Source organism: Acipenser ruthenus, unplaced genomic scaffold (assembly GCF_902713425.1).
Source record: "Acipenser ruthenus unplaced genomic scaffold, fAciRut3.2 maternal haplotype, whole genome shotgun sequence".
NCBI classification, from domain to species: domain Eukaryota; kingdom Metazoa; phylum Chordata; class Actinopteri; order Acipenseriformes; family Acipenseridae; genus Acipenser; species Acipenser ruthenus.
Window position 1 is genome coordinate 22,358 of NW_026708825.1, and position 11,357 is coordinate 33,714.

Consider the following 11,357-nt stretch of genomic DNA (forward strand, 5'->3'; position numbering starts at 1 on the left):
ACATTTTACAATTGAAATGTGTGTAGGACAAAAGGAAATTTTGGAGGAATTACCCCCAGCTCACTAAACATAAAAGTCATGAAAGCAGAAATGCAATCGCCCTGCGGCCACACCACCTTGAATAAGCCTGATCTCGTCTGATCTCGTCTGATCTCAGAAGCTAAGCAATGTTGGGCATGGTTAGTACTTGGATGGGAGACCACCTGGGAATATCAAGTGCTGCAGGCATTACATTTTACAATTGAAATGTGTGGAGGACAAAAGGAAATTTTGGAGGAATCACCCACAGCTCACTAAACATAAAAGTCATGAAAGCAGAAATGCAATCGCCTGCGGCCACACCACCTTGTATAAGCCTGATCTCGTCTGATCTCAGAAGCTAAGCAATGTTGGGCTTGGTTAATACTTGGATGGGAGACCACCTGGGAATATCAAGTGCTGCAGGCATTACATTTTTGTAATTACATTTTACAATTGAAATGTGTGGAGGACAAAAGGAAATTTTGGAGGAATCACCCCCAGCTCACTAAACATAAAAGTCATGAAAGCAGAAATGCAATCGCCTGCGGCCACACCAACTTGAATAAGCCTGATCTCAGAAGCTAAGCAATGTTGGGCTTGGTTAGTACTTGGATGGGAGACCACCTGGGAATATCAAGTGCTGCAGGCATTACATTTTGTAATTACATTTTACAATTGAAATGTGTGGAGGACAAAAGGAAATTTTGGAGGAATCACCCCCAGCTCACTAAACATAAAAGTCATGAAAGCAGAAATGCAATCGCCTGCGGCCACACCACCTTGAATAAGCCTGATCTCAGAAGCTAAGCAATGTTGGGCTTGGTTAGTACTTGGATGGGAGACCACCTGGGAATATCAAGTGCTGCAGGCATTACATTTTTGTAATTACATTTTACAATTGAAATGTGTGGAGGACAAAAGGAAATTTTGGAGGAATCACCCCCAGCTCACTAAACATAAAAGTCATGAAAGCAGAAATGCAATCGCCTGCGGCCACACCACCTTGAATAAGCCTGATCTCACACACCACCTTGAATAAGCCTTGATCTCAGAAGCTAAGCAAAGTTTGGCTTGGTTAGTACTTGGATGGGAGACCACCTGGGAATATCAAGTGCTGCAGGCATTACATTTTACAATTGAAATGTGTGGAGGACAAAAGGAAATTTTGGAGGAATCACCCCCAGCTCCCTAAACATAAAAGTCATGAAAGCAGAAATGCAATCGCCCTGCGGCCACACCAACTTGAATAAGCCTGATCTCGCCTGATCTCAGAAGCTAAGCAATGTTGGGCTTGGTTAGTACTTGGATGGGAGACCACCTGGAAATATCAAGTGCTGCAGGCATTACATTTTACAATTGAAATGTGTGGAGGCCAAAGGGAAATTTTGGAGGAATCACCCCCAGCTCACTAAACATAAAAGTCATGAAAGCAGAAATGCAATCGCCTGCGGGCCCACACCACCTTGAATAAGCCTGATCTCAGAAGCTAAGCAATGTTGGGGCTTGGTTAGTACTTGGATGGGAGACCACCTGGGAATATCAAGTGCTGCAGGCATTACATTTTACAATTGAAATGTGTGGAGGACAAAAGGAAATTTTGGGAGGAATCACCCCCAGCTCACTAAACATAAAAGTCATGAAAGCAGAAATGCAATCGCCTGCGGCCACACCACCTTGAATATGCCTGATCTCGCCTGATCTCAGAAGCTAAGCAATGTTGCGGGCTTGGTTAAGTACTTGGATGGGAGACCACCTGGGAATATCAAGTGCTGCAGGGCATTACATTTTACAATTGAAATGTGTGGAGGCCAAAGGGAAATTTTGGAGGAATCACCCCCAGCTCACTAAACATAAAAGTCATGAAAGCAGAAATGCAATCGCCTGTGGCCACACCACCTTGAATAAGCCTGATCTCAGATGCTAAGCAATGTTGGGGCTTGGTTAGTACTTGGATGGGAGACCCACCTGGGAATATCAAGTGCTGCAGGCATTACATTTTACAATTGAAATGTGTGTGAGGACAAAAGGAAATTTTGGAGGAATCACCCCCAGCTCACTAAACATAAAAGTCATGAAAGCAGAAATGCAATCGCCTGCGGCCACACCACCTTGAATAAGCCTGATCTCGTCTGATCTCAGAAGCTAAGCAATGTTGGGCTTGGTTAGTACTTGGGATGGGAGACCACCTGGGGAATATCAAGTGCTGCAGGCATTACATTTTTGTAATTACATTTTACAATTGAAATGTGTGGAGGCCAAAGGGAAATTTTGGAGGAATCACCCCCAGCTCACTAAACATAAAAGTCATGAAAGCAGAAATGCAATCGCCTGCGGCCACGACCACCTTGAATAAGCCTGATCTCGTCTGATCTCAGAAGCTAAGCAATGTTGGGCCTTGGTTAGTACTTGGAAGGGAGACCACCTTGGGGAATATCAAGTGCTTGCAGGCATTACATTTTACAATTGAAATGTGTGGAGGACAAAAGGAAATTTTGGAGGAATCACCCCCAGCTCACTAAACATAAAAGTCATGAAAGCAGAAATGCAATCGCCTGCGGCCACACCACCTTGAATAAGCCTGATCTCAGAAGCTAAGCAATGTTGGGCTTGGTTAGTACTTGGATGGGAGACCACCTGGGAATATCAAGTGCTGCAGGCATTACATTTTTGTAATTACATTTTACAATTGAAATGTGTGGAGGACAAAAGGAAATTTTGGAGGAATCACCCCCCAGCACTCACTAAACATAAAAGTCATGAAAGCAGAAATGCAATCGCCTGCGGCCACACCACCTTGAATAAGCCTGATCTCAGAAGCTAAGCAATGTTGGGCTTGGGTTAGCACTTGGATGGGAGACCACCTGGGAATATCAAGTGCTGCAGGCATTACATTTTTGTAATTACATTTTACAATTGAAATGTGTGGAGGACAAAAGGAAATTTTGGAGGAATCACCCCCAGCTCACTAAACATAAAAGTCATGAAAGCAGAAATGCAATCGCCTGCGGCCACACCACCTTGAATAAGCCTGATCTCGTCTGATCTCAGAAGCTAAGCAATGTTGGGCTTGGTTGTTAGTACTTGGATGGTGGAGACCACCTGGGAATATCAAGTGCTGCAGGCATTACATTTTACAATTGAAATGTGTGGAGGACAAAAGGAAATTTTGGAGGAATCACCCCCAGCTCACTAAACATAAAAGTCATGAAAGCAGAAATGCAATCGCCTGCGGCCACACCACCTTGAATAAGCCTGATCTCAGAAGCTAAGCAATGTTGGGCTTGGTTAGTACTTGGATGGGAGACCACCTGGGAATATCAAGTGCTGCAGGCATTACATTTTTGTAATTACATTTTACAATTGAAATGTGTGGAGGACAAAAGGAAATTTTTGGAGGAATCACCCCCAGCTCCCTAAACATAAAAGTCAAAAGCAGAAATGCAATCGCCTGCGGCCACACCACCTTGAATAAGCCTGATCTCGTCTGATCTCAGAAGCTAAGCAATGTTGGGGCTTGGTTAGTACTTTGGATGGGAGACCACCTGGGAATATCAAGTGCTGCAGGCATTACATTTTACAATTGAAATGTGTGGAGGACAAAAGGAAATTTTGGAGGAATCACCCCCAGCTCACTAAACATAAAAGTCATGAAAGCAGAAATGCAATCGCCTGTGGCCACACCACCTTGAATAAGCCTGATCTCGTCTGATCTCAGAAGCTAAGCAGTGTTGGGCTTGGTTAGTACTTGGATGGGAGAGCCACCTGGGAATATCAAGTGCTGCAGGCATTACATTTTTTGTAATTACATTTTACAATTGAAATGTGTGGAGGACAAAAGGAAATTTTGGAGGAATCACCCCCAGCTCCCTAAACATAAAAGTCATGAAAGCAGAAATGCAATCGCCTGCGGCCCACATCCCACCCTTGAATAAGCCTGATCTCGTCTGATCTCAGAAGCTAAGCAGTGTTGGGCTTGGTAAGTACTTGGATGGGAGACCACCTGGGAATATCAAGTGCTGCAGGCATTACATTTTACAATTGAAATGTGTGGAGGACAAAAAGGAAATTTTTGGAGGAATCACCCCCCAGCTCACTAAACATAAAAGTCATGAAAGCAGAAATGCAATCGCCTGCGGCCACACCACCTTGAATAAGCCTGATCTCGTCTGATCCTCAGAAGCTAAGCAGTGTTGGGGCTTGGTTAGTACTTGGATGGGAGACCACCTGGGAATATCAAGTGCTGCAGGCATTACATTTTTGTAATTACATTTTACAATTGAAATGTGTGGAGGACAAAAGGAAATTTTGGAGGAATCACCCCCAGCTCCCTAAACATAAAAGTCATGAAAGCAGAAATGCAATCGCCTGCGGCCACACCACCTTGAATAAGCGCTGATCTTGTCTGATCTCAGAAGCTAAGCAGTGTTGGGCTTGGTTAGTACTTGGATGGGAGACCACCTGGGAATATCAAGTGCTGCAGGCATTACATTTTTACAATTGAAATGTGTGGAGGACAAAAGGAAATTTTGGAGGAATCACCCCCAGCTCACTAAACATAAAAGTCATGAAAGCAGAAATGCAATCGCCTGCGGCCACACCACCTTGAATAAGCCTGATCTCGTCTGATCTCAGAAGCTAAGCAGTGTTGGGCTTGGTTAGTACTTGGATGGGAGACCACCTGGGAATATCAAGTGCTGCAGGCATTACATTTTTGTAATTACATTTTACAATTGAAATGTTGTGGAGGACAAAAGGAAATTTTGGAGGAATCACCCCCAGCTCCCTAAACATAAAAGTCATGAAAGCAGAACTGCAATCGCCTGCGGCCACACCACCTTGAATAAGCCTGATCTCGTCTGATCTCAGAAGCTAAGCAATGTTGGGCTTGGTTAGTACTTGGATGGGGAGACCACCTGGGAATATCAAGTGCTGCAGGCATTACATTTTACAATTGAAATGTGTGGAGGACAAAAGGAAATTTTGGAGGAATCACCCCCAGCTCCCTAAACATAAAAGTCATGAAAGCAGATATGCAATCGCCTGCGGCCACACCACCTTGAATAAGCCTGATCTCGTCTGATCTCAGAAGCTAAGCAATGTTGGGCTTGGTTAGTACTTTGGATGGGAGACCACCTGGGAATATCAAGTGCTGCAGGCATTACATTTTTGTAATTACATTTTACAATTGAAATGTGTGGAGGACAAAAGGAAATTTTGGAGGAATCACCCCAGCTCACTAAACATAACAGTTATGAAAGCAGAACTGCAATCGCCTGCGGGCCACGACCACCTTGAATAAGCCTGATCTCGCCTGATCTCAGAAGCTAAGCAATGTTGGGCTTGGTTAGTACTTGGATGGGAGACCACCTGGGGAATATCAAGTGCTGCAGGCATTACATTTTACAATTGAAATGTGTGGAGGACAAAAGGAAATTTTGGAGGAATCACCCCCAGCTCCCTAAACATAAAAGTCATGAAAGCAGATATGCAATCGCCTGCGGCCACACCACCTTGAATAAGCCTGATCTCGTCTGATCTCAGAAGCTAAGCAATGTTGGGCTTGGTTAGTACTTGGATGGGGAGACCACCTGGGAATATCAAGTGCTGCAGGCATTACATTTTTGTAATTACATTTTACAATTGAAATGTGTGGAGGACAAAAGGAAATTTTGGAGGAATCACCCCCAGCTCACTAAACATAAAAGTCATGAAAGCAGAAATGCAATCGCCTGCGGCCACACCACCTTGAATAAGCCTGATCTCAGAAGCTAAGCAATGTTGGGCTTGGTTAGTACTTGGGATGGGAGACGCACCTGGGAATATCAAGTGCTGCAGGCATTACATTTTACAATTGAAATGTAGTGGAGGACAAAAGGAAATTTTGGAGGAATCACCCCCAGCTCACTAAACATAAAAGTCATGAAAGCAGAAATGCAATCGCCTGCGGACCACACCACCTTGAATAAGCCTGATCTCGTCTGATCTCAGAAGCTAAGCAATGTTGGGGCTTGGTTAGTACTTGGATGGGAGACCACCTGGGAATATCAAGTGCAGCAGGCATTACATTTTATAATTGAAATGTGTGGAGGACAAAAGGAAATTTTGGAGGAATCACCCCCAGCTCACTAAACATAAAAGTCATGAAAGCAGAAATGCAATCACCTGCGGCCACACTACCTTGAATAAGCCTGATCTCGCCTGATCCCAGAAGCTAAGCAATGTTGGGCTTGGTTAGTACTTGGATGGGGAGACCACCTGGGAATATCAAGTGCTGCAGGCATTACATTTTACAATTGAAATGTGTGGAGGACAAAAGGAAATTTTGGAGGAATCACCCCCCAGCTCACTAAACATAAAAGTCATGAAAGCAGACATGCAATCGCCTGCGGCCACACCACCTTGAATAAGCCTGATCTCGTCTGATCTCAGAAGCTAAGCAATGTTGGGCTTGGTTAGTACTTGGATGGGAGACCACCTGGGAATATCAAGTGCAGCAGGCATTACATTTTACAATTGAAATGTGTGGAGGACAAAAGGAAATTTTGGAGGAATCACCCCCCAGCTCACTAAACATAAAAGTCATGAAAGCAGAAATGCAATCACCTGCGGCCACACCACCTTGAATAAGCCTGATCTCGCGCTGATCCCAGAAGCTAAGCAATGTTGGGCTTGGTTAGTACTTGGATGGGAGACCACCTGGGAATATCAAGTGCTGCAGGCATTACATTTTAGCAATTGAAATGTGTGGAGGCCAAAAGGAAATTTTGGAGGAATCACCCCCAGCTCACTATAACATAAAGTCATGAAAGCAGAAATGCAATCGCCTGCGGCCACACCACCTTGAATAAGCCTGATCTCGTCTGATCTCAGAAGCTAAGCAATGTTGGGGCTTGGTTAGTACTTGGATGGGAGACCACCTGGGAATATCAAGTGCTGCAGGCATTACATTTTACAATTGAAATGTGTGGAGGACAAAAGGAAATTTTGGAGGAATCACCCCCAGCTCACTAAACATAAAAGTCATGAAAGCAGAAATGCAATCGCCTGCGGCCACACCACCTTGAATAAGCCTGATCTCGTCTGATCTCAGAAGCTAAGCAATGTTGGGCTTGGTTAGTACTTGGATGGGAGACCACCTGGGAATATCAAGTGCTGCAGGCATTACATTTTACAATTGAAATGTGTGGAGGACAAAAGGAAATTTTGGAGGAATCACCCCCCAGCTCACTAAACATAAAAGTCATGAAAGCAGAAATGCAATCGCCTGCGGCCACACCACATTGAATAAGCCTGATCTCGTCTGATCTCAGAAGCTAAGCAATGTTGGGCTTGGTTACTACTTGGATGGGAGACCACCTGGGAATATCAAGTGCTGCAGGCATTACATTTTACAATTGAAATGGTGTGGATGACAAAAGGAAATTTTGGAGGAATCACCCCCAGCTCACTAAACATAAAAGTCATGAAAGCAGAAATGCAATCGCCTGCGGCCACACCACCTTGAATAAGCCTGATCTCAGAAGCTAAGCAATGTTGGGCTTGGTTAGTACTTGGATGGGAGACCACCTGGGAATATCAAGTGCTGCAGGCATTACATTTTTGTAATTACATTTTACAATTGAAATGTGTGGAGGACAAAAGGAAATTTTGGTGAGGAATCACCCCCAGCTCCCTAAAACATAAAAGTCATGAAAGCAGAAATGCAATCGCCTGCGGCCACACCACCTTGAATAAGCCTGATCTCGTCTGATCTCAGAAACTAAGCAATGTTGGGCTTGGTTAGTACTTGGATGGGAGACCACGCTGGGAATTTCAAGTGCTGCAGGCATTACATTTTACAATTGAAATGTGTGGAGGACAAAAGGAAATTTTGGAGGAATCACCCCCAGCTCACTAAACATAAAAGTCATGAAAGCAGAAATGCAATCGTCTGCGGCCACACCACCTTGAATAAGCCTGATCTCGTCTGATCTCAGAAGCTAAGCAATGTTGGGCTTGGTTAGTACTTGGATGGGAGACCACCTGGGAATATCAAGTGCTTGCAGGCATTACATTTTACAATTGAAATGTGTGGAGGACAAAAGGAAATTTTGGAGGGAATCACCCCCCAGCTCACTAAACATAAAAGTCATGAAAGCAGAAATGCAATCGTCTGCGGCCACACCACCTTGAATAAGCCTTGATCTCGTCTCATCTCAAAAGCTAAGCAATGTTGGGCTTGGTTAGTACTTGGATGGGAGACCACCTGGGAATATCAAGTGCTGCAGGCATTACATTTTACAATTGAAATGTGTGGAGGACAAAAGGAAATTTGAAAGGAATCACCCCCAGGCTCACTAAACATAAAAGTCATTAAAGCAGAAATGCAATCGCCTGCGGCCACACCACCTTGAATAAGCCTGATCTCGCGCTGATCTCGTCTGATCTCAGAAGCTAAGCAATGTTGGGCTTGGTTAGTACTTGGATGGGAGACCACCTGGGAATATCGAGTGCTGCAGGCATTACATTTTACAATTGAACATGTGTGGAGGACAAAAGGAAATTTTGGAGGAATCACCCCCAGCTCACTAAACATAAAAGTCATGAAAGCAGAAATGCAATCGCCTGCAGCCACACCACCTTGAATAAGGCCTGGATCTCGTCTGATCTCAGAAGCTAAGCAGTGTTGGGCTTGGTTAGTACTTGGATGGGAGAGACCACCTGGGAATATCAAGTGCTGCAGGCATTACATTTTTGTAATTACATTTTACAATTGAAATGTGTGGAGGCCAAAAGGAAATTTTGGAGGAATCACCCCCAGCTCACTAAACATAAAAGTCATGAAAGCAGAAATGCAATCGCCTGCGGCCACACCACCTTAAATAAGCCTGATCTCGTCTGATCTCAGAAGCTAAGCAATGTTGGGCTTGGTTAGTACTTGGATGGGAGACCACCTGGGGAATATCAAGTGCTGCAGGCAATAGCATTTTACAATTGAAATGTGTGGAGGACAAAAGGAAATTTTGGAGGAATCACCCCCAGCTTCACTAAACATAAAAGTCATGAAAGCAGCAACGCAATTGCCTGCGGCCACACCACCTTGAATAAGCCTGATATCGTCTGATCTCAGAAGCTAAGCAATGTTGGGCTTGGTTAGTACTTGGATGGGAGACCACCTGGGAATATCAAGTGCTGCAGGCATTACATTTTACAATTGAAATGTGTGGAGGACAAAAGGAAATTTTGGAGGAATCACCCCCAGCTCACTAAACATAAAAGTCATGAAAGCAGAAATGCAATCGCCTGCGGCCACACCACCTTGAATAAGCCTGATCTCAGAAGCTAAGCAATGTTGGGCTTGGTTAGTACTTGGATGGGAGACCACCTGGGAATATCAAGTGCTGCAGGCATTACATTTTACAATTGAAATGTGTGGAGGACAAAAGGAAATTTTGGAGGAATCACCCCCAGCTCACTAAACATAAAAGTCATGAAAGCAGAAATGCAATCGCCTGCGGCCACACCACCTTGAATAAGCCTGATCTCGCCTGATCTCGTCTGATCTCAGAAGCTAAGCAATGTTGGGCTTTGGTTAGTACTTGGATGGGAGACCACCTGGGAATATCAAGTGCTGCAGGCATTACATTTTTGTAATTACATTTTACAATTGAAATGTGTGGAGGACAAAAGGAAATTTTGGAGGAATCACCCCCAGCTCCCTAAACATAAAAGTCATGAAAGCAGAAAATGCAATCGCCTGCGGCCACACCACCTTGAATAAGCCTGATCTCGTCTGATCTCAGAAGCTAAGCAATGTTGGGCTTGGTTAGTACTTGGATGGGAGACCACCTGGGAATATCAAGTGTGCTGCAGGCATTACATTTTACAATTGAAATGTGTGGAGGACAAAAGGAAATTTTGGAGGAATCACCCCCAGCTCACTAAACATAAAAGTCATGAAAGCAGAAATGCAATCGTCTGCGGCCACACCACCTTGAATAAGCCTGATCTCGTCTGATCTCAGAAACTAAGCAATGTTGGGGCTTGGTTAGTACTTGGATGGGAGACCACCTGGGAATATCAAGTGCTGCAGGGCATTACATTTTACAATTGAAATGTGTGGAGGACAAAAAGGAAATTTTGGAGGAATCACCCCCAGCTCACTAAACATAAAAGTCATGAAAGCAGAAAACGCAATCGCCTGGCGGCCACACCACCTTGAATAAGCCTGATCTCGTCTGATCTCAGAAGCTAAGCAATGTTGGGCTTGGTTAGTACTTGGATGGGAGACCACCTGGGAATATCAAGTGCTGTAGGCATTACATTTTACAATTGAAATGTGTGGAGGACAAAAGGAAATTTTGGAGGAATCACCCCCAGCTCACTAAACATAAAAGTCATGAAAGCAGAAATGCAATCGCCTGCGGCCACACCACCTTGAATAAGCCTGATCTCGTCTGATCTCAGAAGCTAAGCAATGTTGGGCTTGGTTAGTACTTGGATGGGAGACACCACCTGGGAATATCAAGTGCTGCAGGCATTACATTTTACAATTGAAATGTGTGGAGGACAAAAGGAAATTTTGGAGGGAATCACCCCCAGCTCACTAAACATAAAAGTCATGAAAGCAGAAATGCAATCGCCTGCGGCCACACCACCTTGAATAAGCCTGATCTCGTCTGATCTCAGAAGCTAAGCAATGTTGGGCTTGGTTAGTACTTTGGATGGGAGACCACCTGGGAATATCAAGTGCTGCAGGCATTACATTTTACAATTGAAATGTGTGGAGGCCAAAAGGAAATTTTGGAGGAATCACCCCCAGCTCACTAAACATAAAAGTCATGAAAGCAGAAATGCAATCGCCTGCGGCCACACCCACCTTGAATAAGCCTGATCTCAGAAGCTAAGCAATGTTGGGCTTGGTTAGTACTTGGATGGGAGACCACCTGGGGAATATCAAGTGCTGCAGGCATTACATTTTACAATTGAAATGTGTGGAGGACAAAAGGAAATTTTGGAGGAATCACCCCCAGCTCACTAAACATAAAAGTCATGAAAGCAGAAATGCAATCGCCTGCGGCCCACACCACCTTGAATAAGCCTGATCTCGCCTGATCTCGCCTGATCTCAGAAGCTAAGCAATGTTGGGGCTTGGTTAGTACTTGGATGGGAGACCACCTGGGAATATCAAGTGCTGCAGGGCATTACATTTTACAATTGAAATGTGTGGAGGACAAAAGGAAATTTTGGAGGAATCACCCCCAGCTCACTAAAAATAAAAGTCATGAAAGCAGAAATGCAATCGCCTGCGGCCACACCACCTTGAATAAGCCTGATCTCAGAAGCTAAGCAATGTT

General features: G+C 44.4%; 12 non-coding genes and 36 pseudogenes across 12 annotated transcripts; all 48 read left to right on the forward strand.

Annotated features, from left to right (window-relative positions):
- The first annotated feature begins 99 nt into the window (after positions 1 to 99).
- Positions 100 to 228, forward strand: LOC131736273 (5S ribosomal RNA; annotated as a pseudogene).
- Positions 229 to 328: 100 nt separating this feature from the next.
- Positions 329 to 447, forward strand: LOC131736211 (5S ribosomal RNA). Its single transcript, XR_009328015.1, has one exon. It is a non-coding gene; the product is annotated as a 5S ribosomal RNA (ribosomal RNA).
- Positions 448 to 561: 114 nt separating this feature from the next.
- LOC131736277 (5S ribosomal RNA) lies at positions 562 to 670 on the forward strand (annotated as a pseudogene).
- Positions 671 to 783: 113 nt separating this feature from the next.
- On the forward strand, positions 784 to 892 carry LOC131736263 (5S ribosomal RNA; annotated as a pseudogene).
- A 114-nt stretch (positions 893 to 1,006) lies between these two features.
- Positions 1,007 to 1,144, forward strand: LOC131736274 (5S ribosomal RNA; annotated as a pseudogene).
- A 101-nt stretch (positions 1,145 to 1,245) lies between these two features.
- Positions 1,246 to 1,364, forward strand: LOC131736268 (5S ribosomal RNA; annotated as a pseudogene).
- A 100-nt stretch (positions 1,365 to 1,464) lies between these two features.
- On the forward strand, positions 1,465 to 1,576 carry LOC131736287 (5S ribosomal RNA; annotated as a pseudogene).
- A 101-nt stretch (positions 1,577 to 1,677) lies between these two features.
- LOC131736269 (5S ribosomal RNA) lies at positions 1,678 to 1,799 on the forward strand (annotated as a pseudogene).
- A 313-nt stretch (positions 1,800 to 2,112) lies between these two features.
- Positions 2,113 to 2,233, forward strand: LOC131736234 (5S ribosomal RNA; annotated as a pseudogene).
- Positions 2,234 to 2,571: 338 nt separating this feature from the next.
- LOC131736264 (5S ribosomal RNA) lies at positions 2,572 to 2,680 on the forward strand (annotated as a pseudogene).
- A 117-nt stretch (positions 2,681 to 2,797) lies between these two features.
- Positions 2,798 to 2,907, forward strand: LOC131736284 (5S ribosomal RNA; annotated as a pseudogene).
- A 114-nt stretch (positions 2,908 to 3,021) lies between these two features.
- LOC131736275 (5S ribosomal RNA) lies at positions 3,022 to 3,145 on the forward strand (annotated as a pseudogene).
- Positions 3,146 to 3,245: 100 nt separating this feature from the next.
- Positions 3,246 to 3,354, forward strand: LOC131736265 (5S ribosomal RNA; annotated as a pseudogene).
- A 113-nt stretch (positions 3,355 to 3,467) lies between these two features.
- On the forward strand, positions 3,468 to 3,588 carry LOC131736242 (5S ribosomal RNA; annotated as a pseudogene).
- A 100-nt stretch (positions 3,589 to 3,688) lies between these two features.
- LOC131736241 (5S ribosomal RNA) lies at positions 3,689 to 3,808 on the forward strand (annotated as a pseudogene).
- A 115-nt stretch (positions 3,809 to 3,923) lies between these two features.
- LOC131736271 (5S ribosomal RNA) lies at positions 3,924 to 4,046 on the forward strand (annotated as a pseudogene).
- Positions 4,047 to 4,149: 103 nt separating this feature from the next.
- Positions 4,150 to 4,270, forward strand: LOC131736248 (5S ribosomal RNA; annotated as a pseudogene).
- A 114-nt stretch (positions 4,271 to 4,384) lies between these two features.
- On the forward strand, positions 4,385 to 4,504 carry LOC131736239 (5S ribosomal RNA; annotated as a pseudogene).
- Positions 4,505 to 4,605: 101 nt separating this feature from the next.
- Positions 4,606 to 4,724, forward strand: LOC131736317 (5S ribosomal RNA). Its single transcript, XR_009328065.1, has one exon. It is a non-coding gene; the product is annotated as a 5S ribosomal RNA (ribosomal RNA).
- A 115-nt stretch (positions 4,725 to 4,839) lies between these two features.
- On the forward strand, positions 4,840 to 4,959 carry LOC131736225 (5S ribosomal RNA). Its single transcript, XR_009328029.1, has one exon. It is a non-coding gene; the product is annotated as a 5S ribosomal RNA (ribosomal RNA).
- Positions 4,960 to 5,059: 100 nt separating this feature from the next.
- LOC131736223 (5S ribosomal RNA) lies at positions 5,060 to 5,179 on the forward strand. The gene has a single exon (XR_009328027.1). It is a non-coding gene; the product is annotated as a 5S ribosomal RNA (ribosomal RNA).
- Positions 5,180 to 5,292: 113 nt separating this feature from the next.
- Positions 5,293 to 5,414, forward strand: LOC131736280 (5S ribosomal RNA; annotated as a pseudogene).
- A 100-nt stretch (positions 5,415 to 5,514) lies between these two features.
- On the forward strand, positions 5,515 to 5,634 carry LOC131736226 (5S ribosomal RNA). Its single transcript, XR_009328030.1, has one exon. It is a non-coding gene; the product is annotated as a 5S ribosomal RNA (ribosomal RNA).
- Positions 5,635 to 5,748: 114 nt separating this feature from the next.
- On the forward strand, positions 5,749 to 5,859 carry LOC131736288 (5S ribosomal RNA; annotated as a pseudogene).
- A 101-nt stretch (positions 5,860 to 5,960) lies between these two features.
- LOC131736253 (5S ribosomal RNA) lies at positions 5,961 to 6,081 on the forward strand (annotated as a pseudogene).
- A 100-nt stretch (positions 6,082 to 6,181) lies between these two features.
- Positions 6,182 to 6,301, forward strand: LOC131736279 (5S ribosomal RNA; annotated as a pseudogene).
- A 101-nt stretch (positions 6,302 to 6,402) lies between these two features.
- LOC131736208 (5S ribosomal RNA) lies at positions 6,403 to 6,521 on the forward strand. Its single transcript, XR_009328012.1, has one exon. It is a non-coding gene; the product is annotated as a 5S ribosomal RNA (ribosomal RNA).
- A 101-nt stretch (positions 6,522 to 6,622) lies between these two features.
- Positions 6,623 to 6,742, forward strand: LOC131736251 (5S ribosomal RNA; annotated as a pseudogene).
- Positions 6,743 to 6,843: 101 nt separating this feature from the next.
- Positions 6,844 to 6,963, forward strand: LOC131736210 (5S ribosomal RNA). Its single transcript, XR_009328014.1, has one exon. It is a non-coding gene; the product is annotated as a 5S ribosomal RNA (ribosomal RNA).
- Positions 6,964 to 7,063: 100 nt separating this feature from the next.
- On the forward strand, positions 7,064 to 7,182 carry LOC131736314 (5S ribosomal RNA). The gene has a single exon (XR_009328062.1). It is a non-coding gene; the product is annotated as a 5S ribosomal RNA (ribosomal RNA).
- A 101-nt stretch (positions 7,183 to 7,283) lies between these two features.
- LOC131736315 (5S ribosomal RNA) lies at positions 7,284 to 7,402 on the forward strand. Its single transcript, XR_009328063.1, has one exon. It is a non-coding gene; the product is annotated as a 5S ribosomal RNA (ribosomal RNA).
- Positions 7,403 to 7,503: 101 nt separating this feature from the next.
- LOC131736266 (5S ribosomal RNA) lies at positions 7,504 to 7,612 on the forward strand (annotated as a pseudogene).
- Positions 7,613 to 7,729: 117 nt separating this feature from the next.
- Positions 7,730 to 7,849, forward strand: LOC131736233 (5S ribosomal RNA; annotated as a pseudogene).
- A 100-nt stretch (positions 7,850 to 7,949) lies between these two features.
- Positions 7,950 to 8,069, forward strand: LOC131736230 (5S ribosomal RNA; annotated as a pseudogene).
- Positions 8,070 to 8,171: 102 nt separating this feature from the next.
- Positions 8,172 to 8,291, forward strand: LOC131736252 (5S ribosomal RNA; annotated as a pseudogene).
- Positions 8,292 to 8,392: 101 nt separating this feature from the next.
- On the forward strand, positions 8,393 to 8,522 carry LOC131736245 (5S ribosomal RNA; annotated as a pseudogene).
- Positions 8,523 to 8,623: 101 nt separating this feature from the next.
- LOC131736278 (5S ribosomal RNA) lies at positions 8,624 to 8,746 on the forward strand (annotated as a pseudogene).
- Positions 8,747 to 8,860: 114 nt separating this feature from the next.
- Positions 8,861 to 8,980, forward strand: LOC131736235 (5S ribosomal RNA; annotated as a pseudogene).
- A 102-nt stretch (positions 8,981 to 9,082) lies between these two features.
- Positions 9,083 to 9,201, forward strand: LOC131736222 (5S ribosomal RNA). Its single transcript, XR_009328026.1, has one exon. It is a non-coding gene; the product is annotated as a 5S ribosomal RNA (ribosomal RNA).
- A 100-nt stretch (positions 9,202 to 9,301) lies between these two features.
- Positions 9,302 to 9,410, forward strand: LOC131736267 (5S ribosomal RNA; annotated as a pseudogene).
- Positions 9,411 to 9,510: 100 nt separating this feature from the next.
- LOC131736250 (5S ribosomal RNA) lies at positions 9,511 to 9,640 on the forward strand (annotated as a pseudogene).
- Positions 9,641 to 9,755: 115 nt separating this feature from the next.
- Positions 9,756 to 9,876, forward strand: LOC131736202 (5S ribosomal RNA). Its single transcript, XR_009328006.1, has one exon. It is a non-coding gene; the product is annotated as a 5S ribosomal RNA (ribosomal RNA).
- Positions 9,877 to 9,976: 100 nt separating this feature from the next.
- On the forward strand, positions 9,977 to 10,096 carry LOC131736236 (5S ribosomal RNA; annotated as a pseudogene).
- A 104-nt stretch (positions 10,097 to 10,200) lies between these two features.
- LOC131736246 (5S ribosomal RNA) lies at positions 10,201 to 10,318 on the forward strand (annotated as a pseudogene).
- A 101-nt stretch (positions 10,319 to 10,419) lies between these two features.
- Positions 10,420 to 10,540, forward strand: LOC131736228 (5S ribosomal RNA; annotated as a pseudogene).
- A 101-nt stretch (positions 10,541 to 10,641) lies between these two features.
- Positions 10,642 to 10,761, forward strand: LOC131736224 (5S ribosomal RNA). Its single transcript, XR_009328028.1, has one exon. It is a non-coding gene; the product is annotated as a 5S ribosomal RNA (ribosomal RNA).
- A 100-nt stretch (positions 10,762 to 10,861) lies between these two features.
- On the forward strand, positions 10,862 to 10,972 carry LOC131736285 (5S ribosomal RNA; annotated as a pseudogene).
- A 100-nt stretch (positions 10,973 to 11,072) lies between these two features.
- On the forward strand, positions 11,073 to 11,203 carry LOC131736282 (5S ribosomal RNA; annotated as a pseudogene).
- The last annotated feature ends 154 nt before the right edge of the window (positions 11,204 to 11,357 follow it).